General features: G+C 39.2%; 1 protein-coding gene and 1 pseudogene across 1 annotated transcript in view; both read right to left on the bottom strand.

The window, feature by feature from the left end:
- Chl1 (cell adhesion molecule L1 like) overlaps positions 1-12,624 on the bottom strand; it is a 739,723-nt gene that overhangs the window by 229,966 nt on the left and 497,133 nt on the right. The gene's annotated exons all lie outside the window — the stretch shown is intronic.
- LOC138824913 (small nucleolar RNA SNORA40) lies at positions 1,755-1,840 on the bottom strand (annotated as a pseudogene).

Here is a 12,624-nt window from a genome sequence, read left to right as displayed (position 1 = left end):
AGATAAAACCATCTCAGTGTTTCCATGGGAACATAGATTTTCCCTAGAATCCTCCCACCATGCCAGAACAGTCAAAACCAAGTATTTATTACAGCATCATTCGTTCTTCTTTTGACCTCGATTCATTCAAAAATATCTATTCTATACCTACTATGTATACAAGGTGGCAATGCTGAATATACAAACACCAAGGAACAATATTGCTCTCTTAAGAAGGTATGGGTCTGTTTGGTACTGTCACAACAAAATGTTTGATGCCAGATGATGTATAAAGAAAACAGAATTATTTCCGGAGGACCTGAGTATCACAGTGCTGGTATCCTGCTCAGTCACATTGCGGAAGAAGTACACAAGGAACTGGCCACATGCAAACATGTCCATGAGTTGGTTTTACTCCATAACAACCTATTCTTGAGAACTAACTCAGACCTGAGACATATCCTCCTCTGTGAGGCCCACATGAATCCATTATGAGATTGGTACCTCTATTACCTCATTTTCTTCCACTGGGGCCTATCTCTTAGAGATACCATCATCCCTATACCAGTACCCTAGAAACATATTTTGGAATTGTGGGACAAACCACATCAAAATCATTACAGTGAAAATGATAGAAAGAGACTGCCAAATAATGTGGCATGTACTATTAAATGCAAAGCAAAAACAAGTATGAATTTGGACCCAGAAAATACTCATAGTGTTGATAGGGGAAAACATCCGATATTGAAACGCAGGTCTAGTAAAGTAATATAGACAGGAAATCTAGCTAGTAAGAGAGCCCATGTATGTAACTTCTCACGTGTGTTTGAAAAGTGGTGTGTTGCTGTCTTTATTTGAATCCTTTGGCCTGAGCTCATTGTCCATATTCATTGTCTTCTTCCTTCTTAAAATCTAAGTAATAATAAAATCTTGTCATTTTTAAATTACCGTTTCACCAGTGCTAAGTGTTTTGCATGCATTACCTCATTAATCTTTCAAGATACGCTGCTAGCTAGACATTTCTATTCCTAACATGGAGAAAATGGAAAGCAGGGTTAAGGATGCTTACAGTTTCCACTGATTTTATGACTAGTGAGAATCACAGGTAGGTTCACCCTGGTCTTGTGACCTTTATTAAAATAGTGGGATTGGACTCACATCTATGATCCCACCTACTGTGGAAGCTGAGATCTGAAAATCACAGTTCAAATCCAGCTTGAACAGACAAATTGGAGAGATTCTTATCTCCAATTAACAAAAAGTCAGAAGTAGAAGCGTGGCTACAATGGTACAGCACAAGCTTCAGAAAAAAAATCACCAGTTTCAATCTTATTCTCTTAAAAACAATAACTTGCATACTTAATTTTCATCCAAATTGAGCTGCTACTGTTTGTGATTAGCACTAAGCTATTTGAGTCAAACTTTTGTTTTACTAGATAAAAGAATTGCTGAAGGATGTGTTAAAATGCAATTTCCCCACTTCCAGTTGTTCTACTAAATAATTCTGATGCAGTTAATCAATGGAAGTTTATTAATTTGGCAATTTCAGAGAATAGATTGCTACATGGTTTGCAACACCCCCAAGTAGCTCAGAGATAGGTGCTTCTCAATCAGCTTCAAAAATAAGGCTTTGAGCTGTGTGCCCGAGGCTCACTGCTGTAATCCTAGCTACTCAGGAGGCTGAAATCTGAGGATTTTTTTTGATTTTACATCAACTTTATTCTCAGAGCAACCTGTGTGAATTAAAGCCTCACATTGCCAACTGTTGTAGTAATCATATTCCTTCTTACATGTACCAAAATCTCATATCAGCAATGAGTTCTGGGTTGCAAAAGGGGATTTACTATTGCAGACAGAAGCAAACCTGGGCAGGAAAGTACCTTTGAGATTCTTTCTCCAAATAACCACTCAAAAACCAGAAGTGGAACTGTGGCTCAAAGTGGTAGGGTGCTACCCTTGAGCAAAAGAGCTCAGAGACAGTGTCCAGCACCTGAGTTCAAGCCCCACAACTGACTAAAAAAATTAAAAAAATAAAAATCATGCTTTGTCTTGTACATAAGTTTACCTGATCCGAGGAATAGAAAGGGTAGGACAAAGAGTGAACCAATTCAGCAGTGAGACTCACTAGACACTGTTGGAAATGAACTGTATAACTTGGCGGGGAGGAGAGTCTGAAGGAGAAAAAAAACTGGGAGAAAATGAAGGAAGGGTGACATTGTTCAGAAAGAAATGTACTAATTACCTGATTACCTGTAACTGTAACCCCTCTATACATCACCTTTAACAATAACATTTAAATTTAAAAAAGAAAGGCCTCGCCCTCAAAATACATGTAGCTAAATTGAAAAAGAAAAAGAGAGAAAGAAATCAGGCTTTTCAGACTGGGTACAGTAGAACATGCTGATAATTGCAGCATTCGACAATCTGTGATGGAGGGTAATGAGTTTGAGGCTTGGGTAGGCAACACAGTAAGACAATGGCTCAAAAAACCTTGATTATTTGTCTATTGTTTCACCATTTATTTACTGAATTCATACTATGAGCCAGATCCTAGCAAGATGATTATAGCAAAAAAACAGAATTGATGAAAAATCAACTACAGATCACATTTCAGTTATAAAAACAAAACATAGACAAAAATACAGAACAAATGTGTTTGATGTGCCTACGTACAAAGAAGTCCATAAAACATTGTGAAATACTAGAGGAACCTTTGAAGTAGGTTTCATGATTGAATCATCAGCCAAGACCTCTCAGAGGTGACCTTGAAGCTGAGATTTCTGAGCTAAGAAGCAGGCAGACAAGGAAAGGTACTGGAGAAGAGCAGAAGCACAACACAACGTGGTGCTGGAAGGAACCATGCTTTGTATATGTGAAACACAGTTTAGAAAATGTCACAATGGGGCTGAGAAGGTGGCTCAGTGGTAGAGTGCTTGCCTTGCATTCATGAGGCCCTGGGTTTGATTCCTCAGCACCACATAAGCAGAAAAAGCCAGAAGTGGGGCTGATGCTCAAGTGGTAGAGTACTACCCTTGAGCTGAAGAGCTGAGGGACAGCGCCCAGGCCCAGAGTTCAGGCCCCACGACTGACCAAAGGAAAAGAAAAAGATAAAAGAAAATGTCACAATGCAGGGGACCAATGAAAGAGAGAAAATGAGGGAAAATTGTGCAACATTTCATTTCCAGTTTGGATTTACTCTATGTGTAACTTGAGTGGGTTAGAACCAAAGCTACCATATGGCTAGCTTTTCAATGTTCTGGAAGAACAAATGCAAAGAATTTATGGCATTGGATGGAACTGTAAGCTATGATCATCTTATAGAAGGCCACTTAAGTCCAGTCTCATTAATAAACAATCAGGTTTTGCTTTCAGATATTGGTCCAGATTGTATTCGGATACAGTTAGAATCCCAATTTGATGGGTGTGTTCATGTTATTCATGATTTCATAGGTCTCCATCCTGGTAACTGCCAACCAGAGGTAATGCAGAAGGCCTTGTTTCTTCTTTGCATTTCTCTATGGAAACCTAGAGCCAGGATTGACTTTGGCCTTGTACCAGATGGTCTCAGAATTGAAGATCCCAAATTCTTGGCATCTCCTACCAAAAATTAAATAAGGATGTATAAAAGCAAACTAGCAAAGCAAGAAGCTCAATCAAGAGAGAAAGAGTTCAGGGAAATGGCAGGCCTGAATTAGGGGGCTCAAGAGCAAACGTGGTTAAGAACATTGTGTTTTCTAGAGTTGCAAGAGTTTGTGGAGAGTTTGAAGGATTACACAGGAATGATCATGGGAAACGAGGGATGGTGACTTGGCAGATTTTAGGAAGGTATCTTCACATGGCCAAGGCTTCCATCTCATAGTTTTTAAGTGCATGCATGAGACTCAATGAATATGCATGAATTTAATGAATATGCATGAAGCCTCAAGTTGAAGTTTGTTGCACAAACATTAGGCTAAGGATGCATACATTTCCACTGTGCGGGTACTTCTGTTTGGTTAGAACTGGCTCAAAAATTTTCTACCCCTAGGGAGAATTCCTAACTGCAAACTGACCACTAATTACCCCCAAGGAGGACTGGTCCTGGGAGGTACAAGGGAGAAGATAGGTCTCATGAGTGTCCTTTAAGGTGTGACTAAGAAATGAGGTTGTTTTCAGTATTCTTTTTCTATAGCTAAGTTGTCACAGGACTATGCATTGGTATGTGGTTTTTGGATTTTTTTTAATGTTTTAAAGATTGATTATTTTGTTGCATCCTCCTGGAGTCATGCACCAGCCCATAAAACCAGCTTGTCAGAAATAGCCTTGTACAGACATCAAGATGGATGATGTGGCATTGACTTCATTATTAGAGTCCTGGGTTTCAATTGCCATAGCTGGTGGCCTGGCAGAGTATATGGATGTGACCAGAATGAATGTGTGCCTCTAATTCTGGGACACAGCTGGGCTTCCCCAGGCAGAGACATTCCAGAGGCTCTTTCTCTAGACTCTTTCTGGTGGAGCCACACATAGGGAAAGAATCAAAGCCTCTTTATGGCTCCTCTGGACTCTGCTTTAGGTATTGCATGTTAATCTCCCTGTGGCTTAACTATCATTTGCTGGGCTAAACCTTAGCCACGTGTACAACTTGCTACTGGGTCTTCTAGGTTCTAGCCAATAGCTATGCTATATTGAAATGGCCCTAATTACTGTCTGATTTCAATCGATTGAAAAATTGCTCTGAAGATTGTTGATTGAGTTGGTTTTTACTATAATAACTTTACTGCTGTCTTTTTATATTCTCCTGATGCTTTACTCCTAGAGTGTAGTTTTCTATATGGATATAGGAAAGAGACACAAACACACATACATTCTACATGTAGGTATATTTACATGTGAATTTATATGAAAGCATATGCCATATGAAAGAAATATATGACTGGCTTTTATTCTTGGTGACCAAAGGTTAAATTCTGAAACCCTGAACTTTCTTGCATAATAGGAGCTTCTTTGTTATTCATGAAACCCTTGGATTGCCTTGAAATTTATAGACAGCAAGTAACTGACCATGAGGACTGGTTAGAAGAAAGGACGACCATGTGACTAGAAAGTTGAGTCTCTGAGATAGCTGACACACTAGTGAGACTGAGGGACAGAGCTCTGCCATAGAATTGGTGGTTCAATGAGTCTAATCTATGTTAAAATAATGAGCCCTGGACACCAATGTTTGGTGGGTCAACTTCTTTGATGAACACATTGATACGCCAAGTTCTACCTTCGTGAACTTCCTGGATCTCACTCGATGTGGCACTCCATATAACCATTTCTGCATTCTTTATTATATAGTGAACTGTAATGGTAACTATGGCACTTCCATGAGTTCTGTGATTCATTCTAGAAAATCATCAAATATGAGGTGTGGTGTTGTGGGAAATTCTGTTTCACAGCCAGTTACTCGGAAGTACAGATTGGCTGAGAGATACTCTAATGTCCTTCTGACATGTAAAATGACTTGTTAAAAATCAGTATCTTTTAATTCTGGGGAGTAGGTTGCTTATCACCCCAGTACAGAATGACAGGCACTAGCAGTATGTTAGTATATTGGTCAGGATTGGAGACTGAAGGGGTTCAAGGCAGGATGTTTATAAGGTGAAGAGCAAGGAAAGCCAATGGTATAACCAAATCTGAAGCTAAAGGTCCAAGAAGACAACTAGGGGAGTCAGTGAGGTACACCCAGGCCAAGGTCAGAACCCTGAAAAGACAGTTAGCAAAGTCAGTGATGCAACTTTCCAGCCATGATCAAAGGCCCAAGAAGCTGCCAAGGATAGGGAGGGTCACTGCCATGGAAGGAGGGTTGCTTCCCATGTGAGCCCCAGAGTTTCATTGTACCTGGGTGCTCAGTGTCTCACATTAGTGAGAATGGACCTTCTTCATTCAATCATTAAAATGCTCCTTTATGCCTCACGGACACACCCAGAAATAATTTGTAGCCAGATGTCTGGACATCTCTTAACTCAATCAAGATGACATAAATTTAACCATCACCGTCTGGCACCATGAATGACATACCATTTTAAGCTAATGCCTTCTTACAATGCTCAATATTTCACATAATGTCTTTCTACTTAAATTCTTTTAAAAACAATAGACATTGGAATCTGCACTGGCTGTGTTCCTGGTAGTTGTTTATACTCAGTGTCCTTTATTTCCTATTTGAATGGAACTGCTAAGTTGTTTTGTTGTCCATTCAAAGTTTGACAAGAAATGTACTTATTACTTTACTTATATAAATATAACCCCTTTGTACATCACCTTGACAATATAAAAAATAAAATAAATAAAAATCTAAAACACTAAAGAAAGGGGTAGATACATATTTATTATTTGATTTGTGGTTTGACTAACTCATTACCCATCTCCTAGTACCTCTTACTAGCATAGGAGGGAAATGCTCTGCATGAAGAATTCCCTTCTTTAATATCTGCTTGGAATGGAAAGTGTCTTTATGAGAGGGCCGAGTTAGCCTGAAAGATGTGCTATACCCATAGACACACCAAATAAATAGATTTGTCTGCATGCCCATTTTCATTCTCATTCTGATCTCCATTGCCCTCTATCCAAATGAAAACAAAGGGTTGGGTTATTTTTTTCCATTTTGTTTTGTTTTTGTTTTACCCTAGCACTGGGATTAGGGATTTTAGAAGATATTTTATAAAGCCATTAGTGCTTCACCAAAAATTAAAAGAAGGAGTGTCAGAGACATGGGCTTTTGGCAGGAGGAAGGAATCTGGGATTAAGCACATGAATAGGAGTAGGATGGTAACTGTGGCTAATACCTGGGGAAAGATGTTAGCCCCTTTTTAGAGCAGATACCCTGTATTAGAAGATAATTCCTTCATGACCCCCGAATTTAGATTCTTGGGGATTCTCCTTACCTTAATTTCTTTCTATCTTTGGAGCTTCTACTCATTTGCATGATTGGCCTAGAGAACAATTCATCATCCCTCTTTTACACATCTGATTTTCTAAAGGTCGCCTGGCAAGTCAGGGATGACATTGGGCATATTCTCTTGGGTCCTTTCTAATAATTGCACTTCCTCCCCATAGCTTTGGGTGTCTGGCACATTTGTAATTGACAGAAGGATAACAATGCTCCCTGGCTGGCTTCCAAGATGATTCTCAAAAGAGAATTGGCTGGTTTGAGGTGGCTAAACTGTCCACATGCATCTTTCAGCCCTCAGGAAGGGAGTCTGAGAGAACAAAAAGGATTTTAAAACTCAATTGAAAAAAAATCTCTGATCAGTCATTGTTTCTATAACTTAAAGAAATATATATAATTAATTTGCAAGCTGGATAAGCAAGCTGTGGATAAGGAGGGATGCAGGAACACAGACGATTCTTCCCAGCTGTCTTTGGAAATGTTCATCTTACTTCTCCCTTTGATACTCCTTCTTCTACACACACTTGATGCCCAAGAGCCCTGCTCACAGATAAAGGCTAAGGGAGGCTGCCCTGATTTTCAGAGTAATGCTTAACCAGACCCAACCAGGGGAAAATTGCCTGCCTCCGGAATGAGGCAGGATTCCAGAGTGGAGAGAATTACACCTATCAGAGCTCTGACGGACTACAGTAGGAGAAAAATGTCAGTAGCACGCTCCCTTTAACATGTGGATGATGCAAGAAGGGTGATAGCACTTCAGCAGCGGGAATCAGCCAGGTATAATTTTTTTTATACACCCAGATGTGGTTATATTGTCTTTGGACCTCCTTTGGTAACTTAGTTCTGGCTTCCTAAAAATAAGATATGGAGGTTTTAGGTTGAATGCTTGGGATTTTTGTTGCCATATTATATCAACGTTAACCATTATGTTCATGATGAAAGAATATTTATTCTGTTTGTGAAACAGAATGGATAATCAAATACTGTGAATCTTAGAAAACTATGACTACTTGGATTTCCCAAAGTTTAAGTAAGAATACTAACTTGATTCATTATGCTACTATGAAATATGTGGTCTTCATAACTTAGGAAGGCAATTTTGTACTTTAATTGTTGTCTTAAATATGGAAGATTAGAATGGGCCTAATTCTCCATCTCAACATTGATGCAGGCTGGTATATATACATATATATATAATGTAAACATATATGTACATATATAATGTGTGTGTATAATGTAATTTTGTACTTATTCTGATGAATGAGGGCAAGGTTACTATATGGCTGATCTCTGCCTAGATAGACCTCAAGAAAATGTTCCATGTTTTATCTGTACTCTTATGCCTTAGCTACCAGCAGGAAAGGGACATGTTTTTAGGTCAGCCAGTTGCTTCTGGAATATGAGAGACCTATGTAACAGAACTGTTCCACTGATCAGGCTCAGCCAAGCCAAACATGAGCACAGTCCCCAGTTGGCCTGCAATTGCATGAACTAATCCACTAATAAATCAGCATGCTGGAATCATAGCCATGACTTTGGAATGGCTTTTTCTGCAGCAGTAGGTAAGTGATTCATTTCTAGCTGTAAGGCTGAGTGAATTTTCACTGTCGATGGTTTACTGAGGACCATACAGGCAACCTAAATGAATGATTCACCAAATTGCATGCAAACCAGCATTCTGTCAGACCTCGAGCCCATCCTTGGATTTCAACTCCCTGTGTTCTTTAACTCCAAGAAATTTTGCATAATGGTGTTACAAGTATATTAAATTTCAGACAAGAAATCTGTTATTATGGCCTGGTTCCTTGTGTCTACTCAATCACCTTCTCATGGGTGAAAGCTCTTTGATTGATACTGTAGTAGGCAAACTCTCCACTCTCTGAACATGTGTGAATACATGTGTTTTGTCCCCTGTATACTACATAAGAATTGATTGTAATCTTTCATTTGAAAATAAGAAAAGTGATAAAAGGTTTAAACGCTGCTGTGATTTTTCTTTGTCCAAAATTCAACATTTTCCCTAGGTGAGATCAAAAGCTATTCAACTTGAAGGGATAAAGACAGATTGGTCTCCTTTTGTTGTTGTTGTTGTTGTTGTTGTCAGTTGTGGAGCTTGAACTCTGGACCTGGGTGCTTTCCCTCAGCTCTTCAGCTCAAGGCTAGTGCTCTACCACTTGAGCTACAGAGCCACTTTCGGTTTTCTGGTGGTTTATTGGAGATAAGAGTTTCAAGGACTTTCCTGCCTGGGCTGGCTTTGAACCACAATCCTCAGATCTCAGCCTCCTCAGTAGCTAGGATTATAGGCATGAGCCACTGGCGCCCAGCTTGGTTGGTCTCTTTTTTAGTACACCTCTCTTCATAACCTGAGGCCTGGAAAGTTCCATACAACTGGAGATATAATTAAATCTGAGCTTGTCAGAAATTCTTCAAAGCTCTATAGGAAGTTTGTAAGTTATAACCCAAAATAGAGAGTTAATGCAAACTGAGGCAGCCTATTTTCATCCCTGAAAGAAATAACTCATAAAGCAGTACTAGAAAACTATCAGAACTAAACTTCTCCTTGCAATTTATTTAACTTCATCTTTTTTAAGTTTATTAATGTTTGGCAGGAGAGATGTTTTATTTTTATTAACTGTGATTTATTTCTGCTTTTCTGTGAGTATTTTTATAGTTAAACCTTATTTCTTGTGAAGATCTCGGGGCACACTGTAATATGTTTTGAGGATTCAGCTAACTGGAAGGCTTGGAATAATTGGGCTTCCAAAGTTGTATGCACACTGGCAGGTGATATTCATGCACATAAATTTGATGATAATAATCTCATTGCTTGCATGTATTAACTACCACCTACATATTGATGACTCTCAACTATTGAAGTCTAGTAGAGAGCTCTTGGAAAACTACATCTCTGGCTTCATATTTAAGTAGCCTGTGGATATCTGCCTGTGAATGAATCCCCCAAGGCACCTTGAATTAATATAAACAAAAATAGGTGTATCATCTTCCCCAGTTGGCTTCTTCCTTCTGGGTCTTCTGTCTGAATTAATGACCTTGCCAACCTTCCATTTGCCTAAGTCATCATCCCGACTACCCATTATTCTTACCTTGCCTTATTTCTACAGTTCCTTTTACTCTCTACTGGCATAATGTCCTGTCAGTTTTATTCCACAAATATTTCTGAAGTAGTCTGTCTCCTAATTTATAAATTCTAGCTTCTCAAGTTCTCCCAAGTAAAGTATTTACTTCTAATTATTTTTTATTGTGAAAATACCATACAGAGGGATTACAATTACATGGGCAAGATAATGAGTACATTTCTTATCAAGCATTGTTGCCTCCTCTTTTGTTTCCCCTTCCCATCCCTTCCCATCCACCACCACCACGCCGCGCAGCCCCTCCCCACCCCCCCGCACCAAAGATGTATAGTTCATTGTCAACATAAGCTCTTGTACCCATTGGTGCAATGGATCCACCTGTTTTCCTAGTTAAACGATTTGTTTTTTTCCCTTTCCCTCCACAAATTATACCAACATCAAATACAGTGAAAACAAGGGTTATACTGTGGGGGAGGGACACACAAAGCAACAAAGAAATATCTTATAAATATGTTAGACACAATATCAAGAAAGAAAAAACATTTGAGTCCTTAACTTGGGGTTCATTTTGCTTAACATCAACTTATCTGACCTTTTCTGCTTGTCTCAGACATATACTAGTTATTGCAAATAAGAGAAACCATGGAACCTATGTTTCTTTGGGCCTGGCTTACTTCACTTAATAGAATGTTTTCCAAGTCTTTCCATTTCCTAACAAATGGGGCAATGCCATTCTTTCTGATGGAGGCACAGAATTCCATTGTGTATATATACTCCATTTTCTTGACCCATTCATCTATTGATGGACATCTGGGTTGGTTCCATGTCTTAGCTATGGTAAATAATGCTGCAATAAACATAGTTGATGGTAGCTTTAGTGTGGTCTTGTTTGTAAACATTTGGGTAAATGCCCAAAAGTGGGATTGCTGGGTCATAGGGGAGCTCTATGTGGAGTCTTTTGGGGAACCTCCATACTGTTTTCCAAAGTGCTTGAACAAATTTACACTCCCACCAACAATGCAGTAAGGTTCCCTTCTGTCTACATCCCCTCCTGCATCGGTTGTTATTAGAGTTCTTGATTTTAGCCATTCTAAGTGGGGTGAGGTGGCATCTCAATGTTGTTTTGACTTGCATTTCTTTTATGGCTAGAGAGGTTGAGCATTTCTTCATGTGTCTATTGGCCATCCTTCTTTCCTCTTCAGAGAAGTTTGTCTTTCAGTCTTTAGCCTTCTTATTTATTGGGCAGTTGTTTCTTTGAAGATTTGTTGTTGGGGGATTTAATTTTTTGAGTTCCAGGTATATTTTAGATATGAGACCCTTGTCCGTTGTATGGCTAGTGAAGATCTTCTCCAGTCCGTGGGCTTTCTATTGATCTTGCTAGCTATATCCTTTGCCATGCAGAAGCTCTGCAATTTCATGCAATCTCATTTGTCCAACCTTTCTTTGATTTGTTGTGTTTCTGAGTCTCTTTTAAGAAAATTTCAGCCTGTGCCAAGGAGACCTAGGGTTTTATTATCAAGCTATAATCTGTCTTTAAACAAAAGGTAGCCACGTCATTCTCTCATCTGGTGATTTCCTGTACTCCACTTACTGAGAGTCACTCTCCTATTTCTAGACTTCCGGGGCTTGAGGAATGTGGTCCCAGCGTCTGTCTCTTATATCCTACTTGTACATAGTGAACTCTGAAAGCTGATTTTCTCAGGTCCTAGGCCTGTTTTACTCCTGACTGGTTAAATAACCTTTAGGATGTTTCTCAACACTTATACCTTAATTTCTTCTTCTAGAGAAATGACACTACCTCCCAAGGTTGCTGTGAGCAGTACTTTGAGCATTTCCAGTGTAGATTTAGCACTTAGTACCTGTTCCACAGACCCCATCTTTCTCCGTCAAGTGAGCAAGCCTTCCTGTCACTTCTTAAATGCACCAAGTCGCTTGCTGGGTCATGCCTTTCCTTAAGCCTTTTCCTTCTATCAAACTTAAGTGATCATTGGAAAGATGGTATCCCTTGAGCAAATAATTTATTTGGAAATGACAGAAAATAGCAACTCAGGAAATGAATGCAATGATGGACCAGAGTGGTAGAACATATTTACTTTCTTTCCCACATACTCCACATGCAGTTTATCAATACTTGCTCTCAAAATCTTCCTTTCAGGTATTTATTGCCAGACATCTCTACGCTTAATATCCCATGCCTAGCTATCATGATTTATCACCTCTAGTATTGGCTCTCCTAATTGTTCTTTCTGCTTTATTTTCACACCCTCTCCATTATTAAGTACCCAACAGGGAGCCAAATCATCTTTCTAAAACATCATTATATCATATCACCCTTCCACACAAAATCATCCAATAGCTTGTGAAGAGAGTTAGAATAAAATCCAAATATCTTGCCACTGACTTATAAAGGCCTACTTCTTTCTGCTACTTTCTTTCCTGACCTTTTCTCTTAATCCTCTGCTGTCATTTTATTCCAGTTACACCAGCCTTCTCATTTCTTACCAAATAGGAAGAACTTGGCCATGTCACAGACCCGCAATGCTCCCTCCATCTAAATGTCACATCCTTGGTGTTCTTTCTTGCATGTTCTTTTTTTCAAACCTACCTTCTCTTATTCTCAGTTCTCATAGCCTG

This window comes from Dipodomys merriami, unplaced genomic scaffold (genome assembly GCF_024711535.1).
Source record: "Dipodomys merriami isolate MVZ:Mamm:240054 unplaced genomic scaffold, mDipMer1.0.p SCAF_13, whole genome shotgun sequence".
Lineage (NCBI taxonomy): Eukaryota > Metazoa > Chordata > Mammalia > Rodentia > Heteromyidae > Dipodomys > Dipodomys merriami.
Note: the sequence above shows the minus strand (reverse complement) of the source record. Positions and strands in the feature narration are given on the sequence as shown.